The 10,372-nt window shown below is 40.2% G+C and overlaps 1 protein-coding gene across 4 annotated transcripts in view; it reads left to right on the top strand.

Annotated features, from left to right (window-relative positions):
- LOC108234196 (neurocalcin-delta A) overlaps nt 1-10,372 on the top strand; it is an 87,888-nt gene that overhangs the window by 10,271 nt on the left and 67,245 nt on the right. Inside the window, exon 2 of one of the 4 annotated variants that reach the window (XM_037980280.1) lies at nt 4,868-4,962. The exons of the other annotated variants lie outside the window; for them this stretch is intronic. The gene's annotated coding sequence lies outside the window, so the exon portion shown is untranslated. The remainder of the gene's footprint in view (nt 1-4,867; nt 4,963-10,372) is intronic. 4 annotated transcript variants of the gene reach the window in all.

The raw sequence follows: 10,372 nt of genomic DNA, 5'->3' as shown, positions 1-10,372 counted from the left end.
CAACTCCACACTCTCTATTTCTGAATTGAGAAAGCTCCTCGGATGAGAAGCGAAACGTCTTCAGCTACAGAATAGAAGTCCAGTTGTTTTTGTTTTTTAACTTTTTTTGAATTTACCATGGCCTGGATGACTGAGAATCTACACCAGCAGATAATCACCTTGTTCCATGTCAAACAACTTAGAGAATTGAAGCTCATTTTGTCAGTGAGAAATGCATGGAATGAAAGCAAAATCATGTGTTGTGTTTGAGAAGGCATGTTCGCAGATTGCAGATGACTGATTGCTGACTCTTGGCCTTGTGAGTTGTCTGATTTCCCTCTGTGACCTGTGAATCACGACTATGCTCTCTCTCAATCAGAGATGAATTAGATCATGGAAGACAATCTATAAGATGACTAATTGGGGATGGGGGGGGGCTTCTGAAAATCTACCTAATTTTTATAAATTATACTTGTCAAGACTCTAATACAGAATCTTTTGCTCCTTTATGTTTGGTGTCTGTTTTTTATAGTACAAAATCTTGGAAGTATTTTCATACGATCAAACTTCAATCTCTCAAACATTTATTTGAGTATGATCGAACTGGATCTGTTCCTTGAAAGTTGTGATGTTAAAAGATGGAAGAGGTTAAAGCCATGTACTGAGTTTATGTGTAATCACCAGTCTGTTTGACTTATGATGTTGCACTTTACAGGGTGATGGTGTTGGCAACAAGTCTTGAACAGTTTACTTTGGATTGTAGAGTTATTGTTCCAGATCGGTCTACCATGCCTGGCATGTAGAAATGTGTCTCCTCTTAGACTCCACATGCTTCAGCTCTAAACATTTTACAGTTGCATATATAGGTCCTCTTAGATTTTATATGATTTTCTTTGAGTTCTTGATCCTTTACGGCACCCATCTGTTGGAAAACAACATTGCTCAGTGGCTTATAAAATGCCAGCCGTACTCACCATCTGTCTTCGATAACTCAACTCTGCGTGTGCATATGTTTGTCCTTTTTATTCATAACATTATAATATTTACTTTAATCCTAACTTCAGAGACCAGCCACCGGTGTCTTACAATGTGATGAGCTTTAGTTATTTACAGTACGTGTCCTTGGATTGTTCAGAGAAGTCTGTTATACATAGGTGATTTTTACCAGGCAGTGTAAGATGAAAAAAAAGTGTTCAAATTTGTATTAAAAGCTGTACTGAATCTATAAAATCCATAGTTTTCAAAATCTTTCAAGCTTTATGTACACAATTTCTTTAAACCAATAATAAAATGGCATAAAAACTAACTTCATTACTTTTAGACTGAATGCAATAAGCTACAGTTGTGAAGTTATATCAGTTGCTGTAGAGTTGGGATTATAGGAATATAAGAGAATATAATATAGCACTATAAACTGCAGATTTCACAAAACTGGGCAGAGTGGCCAGGAAAAGCTTTTGTTTAAAAAAGGTTGATCATTTAGAGTTCGTTAAAAGGCAGAATTATCTCCCAAAACTGTCGAACAAGGGGCTGTGATCAAATGGGACGAAAATTGAACCTTTTGACCATCGACGACAGGTCTACAAGGTGTCTGGTGCAAAACTACGAGCTCTCATCATGCTGAGAATACCATTCCTATAGTGAAACATGGTGATGGCAGCAGCATGCTATTAGGAGTTTTTTTTTTCAGCAGGGACAGGGAAAGTGGTCAGAGTTGAAAGAAAAAGATGGAGGAATTCTTGAGAGGAGCTTGTTTGAGTCTTCTAGAGATTTGAGACTGGTTCACTGTCCAGCAAGACAATAACTCTAAACACACTGCTGAAGAAACACTCCAGTAATTTCAGGAGAAACGGGTAAATGTCCTGTTAAAGCCCAGACCCTAATTCAACTGAGAATTTCAGGTGGGATTTAAAAGTTCTCAAAGGTGGGAAGAAACAAATTACATTTACTCACATTACTGTTATTGAGTATTACGTTTGTACACTTTGTACATTTTAAGTAGTCATTTAAATCTGACGTTTACTTTCTATCTTCTCTTTCAAGTGAACATTTGTTACTGAGTAAAAACGGGCATTTGTCTTCATATCCCAACCTGTTAGGATTCTGGGCATGCCCTGAATAAGAACAGCACTTATCCACTATATGACAATAGAACAAGAACACCTGCTGTTAGCAAAAATGTGTGAGACCTGACATTTAAGCTCACTTTTGAAGACATTTTTGAGAGCCTTATTGTCAAAGATGATTGCTTTATTAGGGCGGGTGGACATGTAAGCATAAAACAAGCTGAAATCTCTCCACAAAGTAATGACAATCTCTGCATTTACAGCAAATAGAATTTTGCCAAAGATTCATAATAAACTTAATAATGTAATCTAAAATCACTTTAAATCTTGGCTGTATTTGTTAATCACTGCTATTCAGATTATTTTATGTAAAAAAAACAAAAACATTTTTTTAGCATGTAGACAAATTTCACCGATTATAGTTTTCCCTTTAGCCCTGGTGACCTTAAAACAAGTCAGGAATGTCTGGAGTGTTAGGGTGCATAGACAGCAGCCCTGTTTCGTCCACTTTAATTGAACTCTAGTTTGTTTGCCTAGAAAGTCCGGTTCGTTTGGGGAGGTGTGAATGTGCAATCGAACTCTGATGTGGACCAAAAAAGCGAACTCTGGTCCGCCTAAAAACCTCGGTCTCGGTTGGTTTGACGTGAACTCTGGCGTGGTTCAAATGCATATGTAAACGCAAGCGGACTGGAGACCGCTCCAAAAGCAGGAAGCAGACTATAGTACAGGGCCTTCTGGGTAAATACAATCAAAGCAATTGTGCATTTCAACCACAAGTGAGAGAAATGACTCATGGTTTGTTTGGCACATGTACCACAGACAAAACAGAAATCCTAAAATCGCTAAAATTTGAGTTCTTGGTGCATAGGGTTTGGCTCGGTTGACTCTGTGCAGTGTGAATATGAACCACAGCAGCTGAAAATGGAACAAATATTGCAATTTTGGTCCCCAATCAAACCGAGTCTACCGGACTATCAGGTGTGAATACAGCCTGAGTCAATGTCTTTCACATCTTTTCAACATGTTGAATCAGCATCAGGTTACCTAGTGAGACAGATCATTTTGATTAGTTGTAAAGAATTTTAAATGAACGTCAGAGAATGTTAAGGAGGGAGATTACCTGTTATCTTTTAATTCATCAATCTTAAATGAGTAATTATGTACACTAGTATGAAATAAATGAAGAGGCTGTGTGGCAGGGCTGTGGTTAGTGGTTAGATATGTCGTCTCACCGCAAGATGGTTGGAAGTTCAAAACACATCAGCAGCCTTTCTGTGCAAAGTTGTGTGGGTTTTCTCTGGGTACTCTCGTTTCCTCCCACAGACCAAAAACATGAATCTTAATTAATAACTCTAAATTGTCATTAGCTGTGAATGAGAGTGTGAATGGTTGCCTGTCTTATTCATTTCTAAGTGGCCCTGTGATGTACCAAGATGTACCCTGTGTGTCTACAGTGTACTTGACCTCTTTCCCAATGACAGCTGGAAGTAGGTACCAGGTACCAGCTCCCAGCGACCCTGCATGAAAGGCTGGTAGAGAAAATGAATGGATGGATAAAATAATCCATATGATCTTAGTTTAAGTGAAAACAGTAGTTTTTGACTCTAAACTCACATTATCTAAAGTTATGTTGGAAACTGAAAAGTAAACTTGACTTTTTATCTTTTAAATAAATTCTACATTCATGCTTCATTCTGCAAAGTAAAGTACTTAGGTGCTGGTGCAGATTATACATTAGACTAGGTAGTTGGAGGTTTGTGTAAAGTACTGTTTTTTCCCAGATACTGAGAGTGTTAGAAGATGCAACAGAGTGGACTGCCATAGATGCTGTTTCTTGACGTCAGTTTTGTGTGTAAGAGACAAACACAAACATTTTCCATTTGAAAGGGAGGTTGTTGACATAGGTATGATAACCATTAGGCCTACTTCACATTGGATGACAACTTTGCTATGTTCTCCTCAATCTACACAGCCTGTTAGAACACGGCTGGCAAATTTGGAAAGCCTCCATTATTTACTGTAGATGGCAGTCACAGTGCTGCTGCTCTTAGTACTGATCAGATAGGTTTTTTACTGCTATTTTCTGCATCCCTAGGATGTTTTCCTGCACCCTCATCACACCCTATTTGAATTTCATCCTGGCAAAACTCCCTCAGATGACATTAAGGTGCAGCTACGGGTAGGACGTCTGTGCTGGGTTGGGTCAATGATCTTATCACAATTACACTTGGAGTTTAGGCATGAGGCCAGCATGGTCAGTCCTGCTTTAAATTCTTGATGGCTGCACCACACCAGTTCAGGCGGACCACACAACACACTGCTTTCACACTCCTCTATGCTCCCAGGATCCCAATACGCTATCAATATAGATAAATCACTATAACCTTGCTATGAAGCTTTGTTCGTGCTCAAAACGTTTCACAGCCTATTGCATGGAATGGGGAGCCCACTGTGTTCTAAATGCAGGCCTGAAGACTTTGCTGAAAGCCTGCAAAGACCATCCACTCTCTGACAGTTTTTTTTTTTTACATCATGGCAGTCATTTAGTGTGAAGGAAGCCTTAGAAGCTACAACCCCTCTGGAAGATCAAAGAGCTAGTGGGATTTTCTCAGAATAAACTGAATAAAACAGAAAATTCCTTAATCTTAACAAGAACTAACTGGAATAACAAAAGTCTTTTACTGTTTAACACTTTAGTCCTTTATGTTTTTAACTAACCAGAACCTCATCTCACCAACACACAACTCATACACGTACACCTACAAACACGCACACCTTTTGGACTCACGTTTTATTGCATAATGTTCTGCTTTGCCACCCAGAGTGCTGCAAAGAAGAAGTAAGATGAGAGATTCTCGGAGCGACAGTTTTATGAGGGAAACAGTAACGAGTGGGTTGCAAACCACGACAGCAGCAAGTAAGGAAGTGTGCGAGAAAAACAGTGGTGGTGGTGGTGGTGGTGGTGGGGTTACATGTGGGAGTTACCCAGAGTGAATATGGAAGGAAGGCAACACATTGCCGCCGCAGCCCAGTTTTAACTGAGCAGATGAGAGAATGAGTAAGCAAGTGTGTCTTGTCCAGACACCCACACTGCCTGGGCTGTTGTCCAAGGAGATTAGAAATACATTGTTACGTCTTTCTCTGTTTGCCTCTCTGTGCATTATGTTGCTTTTAACACCATTTCAGTATAAGTCTGGTGCTGAGACTTTGCATGGGCTTTGGCAGAGGCCTTCATACTGGCCATCACTATAAAACAAACAAGACTTGCGTCATCACTTTACAAGAGCAGTGACAGATTATTATTGCGTGCCCACCACTGTTGCAGGGTGCAGGGATGGCTAATATTCACAGTGACATTTATTTAATTAGGTAGGTTACTTAACTGATAATGGAGCTCACATTTCACTGCTCGAACGTTTTACAAAACATTATTATAGGTTGGTTCAAGTTTGTAAAAGAGTGTAAAGTAAAATATTGATTCCATATACCATCCAGTCCTCTCTGTGAAGACAGATCTACCTGTTTGTAGCTGCAGCACAGTTTGACAGTATTGATTTGCTTTGCAATGAACAATTTGGTGTTCATTTTCATAAAGTTCATTGCTCGTATGTCTAATTTACATGTGGCTAGCATCATTGTTCCAGCAGCCATCAGCAAAGACTGTGTTGGTGGTACAGCAAAAAAAGGCTTCCAAATGGCAGGAATACAACAGTGACAGTTTACAAGAGGAAGTCCAGACAGGGAGGAGGAGTGCAGCTTCGTGACAATAAAATTAAATTTAGCTAGTCGACATGTTTAAGCTCCTGATGTAATGTTTTTCTGTGGAGCTGTGTGTGTCAGTACTGCTTGATCGTTTATAAGCAGCAGGTGTAAAGCCCAGCTGACACTGTAATCCTTTGATTTGCACAATCTTCCTGCCCATTTGACGCAGCCAATAATGTTTCATGTATGGCATGAATGCACACAGAGAAGGGTTTTGAATGTTTGGTCGGTCTCTCTCAGAAAGATCTAGTGTTGCATCGTTTACATCTGACTCTGATGCATTGTTTTTTCTACCATATGCACAAAACATGTTGCCATGGCACCAGTGAAAGGCTGAGGTTTCCCTGGTGTGACGTTTTGTTGAAAGACAACATGGGCTCTCCAGACTCTGTGCTTGTTGGTATTTTAGTGCATTTATTTCCTTTGTGTCTTCCTCTCTCTGCTGTGCTCAAACAGAAGCCCTGTGGCTCCTCAGGGGAGCTTGCAGTGGCTTTTTCAACAAACTATTTTTTATAAAAATGAAAATGGATTAAATAAAGACTGTGGTGAAGGGGCCACTGTGGTTAGCTGCTGTTGGTCTGCTTAAATAACTTAAAGATGATGTAATAGCACTGAGTCTAAACTCTGGAAAACTAAAGCTGGCTTCCATCATAGATTTTTTTATTTATTTATTTTTAGTTCTATTATTAGTTTTGTTGTAGCTCGTTGTTCTTTTTCCCTCAGTAATTTTCTTATTGAGCCAGAATCTGCATTCCATTTATGGTCATCAGATAGGCCAACTATTCGGTCATTAATAATTGCTACAGCACAAATGTTGTGTGAAAGATGCTCAAATTTAGAATGGTGTCTATGTTCATACAGTGTTTGTTTGTGAAAGGGTTCTGCTTTCACCCAGGACTAGAAAATTACTCAGAGGTAAACCAGCCCCTACATAACCAGAAGAAATAACATCCACTGATTTGACAGTACCAGTAGTTTGGAGGAACTGTATAACCGCTAGCATCTAACGTGTTTGGTCCTTGTTATCCATGGTGTTTGGTTGTAAAGTTGTAAAGTTGGATCAGTGAAGAAGAGACCAATTCCTTGCGTCTTTTAAGACAGAAGTAATAATTCTCCATAAAAAATCTGATGTATTCACAGTATTTGATGAGTTTATATTCATCTTTTGAAGGGGCTGTGATTTATATTCATTTTTGTCAGTCTGCTTCAGGTACAGTCCTGGAAAAAGGCATAATAAAAATGATCTGATCTTTATTCAGACCTAACATCAAGTGTATAAAAACGCACAAAAGATTCCATCATTCTGTATTTATTTGACATTTTAACAAAGGTAACACAAATTTACATTTGACTGTAAAATACTTTGGTATACAGATGATTTCACAGTCTGCTCAGTGACTGCAAGGTCCCCAGGTCCTGTGGGTGCAAAAGAAGCCCAAATTATCACTCCTCCACTACTGTGTTTGTCAGCTGATTTAAGGTGTTTGATAACCCTGTGTTTACTTTTTTTGCAAATTGTGACATTGTGCATTATGAGTAAACCTCTCTATTTTGGTCTTGCCTGTCCAAAGAACACTGTTACAGAAATCATATTATCATATCAGTCATATTATTTGTAGAGAAGAAGCTTTTTCCTCCAACTTGTCCAAAGAAGCCATACTTGTCTTTTTGCACTGTTATGAATTTTAACATTTAATCTGTAATTTAGGCCTGTATCTATTTTAAGCTGTATCTATTTTTCCAGTTGTTTCTTTAGCATTGCAAGGTCTGACCTTGGGTTAAATTTGCTGGGATGTCCACTCTTGGGAAGATTGGCAACTGTCTTAAATATTTTCCACTTGTAAATATTTTTTTCTTACTATAGAATGATGGACTTCAAGTTGTTTGAAAACGGCTTTTTAACACTTCCTAGATTGATGGGCAGCAACAGTTGCTTCTCTTGTGTCTTTCCTCCTTAGCATTGTGTTAACACACACCCATTTATTCCAGACCAGCTAACTTCCTGATCAGCAGCACATGGTTGCTACTTTCCCTTTTAAATGCTGTGGAAGCAGCAAGAGTGGACTTAGTTTTTCCACGCATAGCTTTTCAATTCTGGCGTCATTTTAATTTAAAAATTACTGACATTGTGTAATCTGTTGTATGTTCTTATATATTTCAGGATTGATGTGAAATATTTTACAACCTGGTAAAGACTAATTGATTATGTCCTAATAAGTTAACATTTAGAATAAAAAAAACAAAAGAAAACAGCTGGACTTTTGTTCTGTATCTGAAGACGTTTCACTTCTCATCCAAGAATCAGGTCAGTACCTTCTGTTTTACTCTTACCACCCATTGAAACACAAACTTTCTGTCATTAGAACGCTACAATATTGGGCTGAACACGTCCCCACAAAGACAGAAGGGAAGGAAGAGGAACAGAAACACGTCCAAAAAAAAAACTCCTCGAACATGTGGATATCCTAACTGGGCTTTTATCAGGTCAGGGAGGAAATCTAATGAACACACCACAGGACAGAACAGGGAGGAAAAGAAAAACAAACACAAAAACATCATCATCCCTTATGTTGCTGGGGTATCTGAGAAACTCAGAAGGATTTCCTCCAAACATAACATCCTGGTGCATTTCAAACCTACCAGGACTCGCAGAGAGAGGCTGGTCCACCCTGAGGACAAAACACCCAAACACAAAGTGAGCGGTGTGGTGTCTGCAGTTCAGTGCAACGAGGAATGTTCAGACCTTTATATTGGAGAAACCAAACAGTCTCTCCACAGACGCATGGCTCAACACAAGAGAGCAGCTTCAGGACAAGAATCGGTTGTGCACTTACACCTCAAGGATAAGGGACACTCTTTTGAAGACCAAAATGTTTATATTTTGGACAGAGAAGACAGATGGTTTGAGAAGGATGAAGAAAGCCAACTTTAAACAGAGGTGGTCTCAGATTTCAGCTTTGGAACATTGTCATGGACGGTTATCTTTTAATAGAAGAACTTCTGCAGACCTCCGGTAGCTTGAAGAACTCAGCTTTATTCCTCCATGTGCCTGTACAACCTCTACATGAACTGCGCATGCGTGTCAGTCCAGCTTGCTCTACGGAAGCCTAACAGTGACATATCACTACATCTCCCCCTTCCAGCAGTGGAACACACATGCTTAATCTTACCTGGGAACTTTGCAGAAATACATAACAAGTTAGAAAACAGCATCTCTGAACACTAGGACGTTGGGGTAGACTGCCCTCGGTCCGCAGCAACATAGGGATTATTCTGCCCTCAACAGTTAGTTGCTATTCCTATCAATCTTACAAGAACGTTCAAATTTCAATTCCAATACTTCACATTCTCCCCCCGTTTGTACTATATTTATTTACTCATTTAAAGAAATAAACAAAATAGTAACATATAATGATGTTTTGTCTTGTCTTCATAACCTTAGAAGTAGAATAAATGTAAACATTTCTGAACTTTATAGGTTTTCTACCTATATACGTGAATTAACATGTAAAGTAGAAGACTTCGAGTCTCTAAGTGTCCCTATATCGCAGAGGAATTCTAATTATTCTGCCTCTGGATGTAACCTTTGAACCTTCGAGTGGAGTAGAACGCTCCACCTCTGGGTACTGCTGCCTCTGAACCGGGCTTCTGGTTGTGGAGTCAGAACTGTCCTTGAGTGGAGGAGTACCGGTTGGTTCCACGGTGGAATCAGGTGGCTTCTGCTGATCTGGGCGATCGGTGGGCCGTGGGACGGCTTGCAGGTGTCTCCGGTTCCGTCGTAGCACAGCTCCATTCTCTGTCTCCACCATGTAAGACCGTGGCTCTCTGCACTTGGTGATAATCCTAGCTGGGGTCTTCCACCCTTTTTCACCATCCAGTTTTATCCTGACATTCTGTCCTGGTTGTAGTGGAGGAAGTGGTTGTGCAGAATGATGGCGGTCATGGAAAAAACGATACGCTGACTTTGTCTGACTGTCCTTTTGCTCAACTTTGTCTCTGTCCACTGGAGCAGCTTGCAACTTGCTCTCCAGCATCGGAAGTGTAGTTCTAAGCTCTCTTCCAGTCATGAGTAGCGCGGGGCTCACACCTGTAGCAGTACTAGGTGTTGCTCTGTAGCACATCAGAGCCAGATGGGGGTCAGGTTGCTTCAAGATGTTCTTAGCTGTCTGAACCGCTCGTTCAGCCGCCCCATTCGCTTGAGGATAATGGGGACTGGAGGTTGTGTGCACAAATCCGTAATCTCTGGTGAAATCTTGAAACTCGCTAGATGTGAACTGAGTAGCGTTGTCACTCACCAGTTCCAGTGGAATTCCCCACCTCGCGAACATGCTCTTGAGTCGACCAATGACATCTCGACTGGATATGGAGGACAGGCGAGCAATTTCAATGTCTCTGGAGTAATAGTCAGTCACAATGAGATAATTCCACCTCTCAAATTCACACAGGTCTGCAGCAATGCGCTGCCAGGGGCCCTCAGGGAGGGTCGTGGTCAGGAGAGGTTCATGTCTTTGTGTTGGTTTATTTTCAAAGCAGAATTTGCATGCTGACACCGTCTGTTTAATCTC

Source organism: Kryptolebias marmoratus, linkage group LG16 (genome assembly GCF_001649575.2).
Source record: "Kryptolebias marmoratus isolate JLee-2015 linkage group LG16, ASM164957v2, whole genome shotgun sequence".
Classification (NCBI taxonomy): domain Eukaryota; kingdom Metazoa; phylum Chordata; class Actinopteri; order Cyprinodontiformes; family Rivulidae; genus Kryptolebias; species Kryptolebias marmoratus.
The sequence above is the reverse complement of the archived record's forward strand: the minus strand, read 5'-3'. Positions and strand labels throughout refer to the sequence as shown.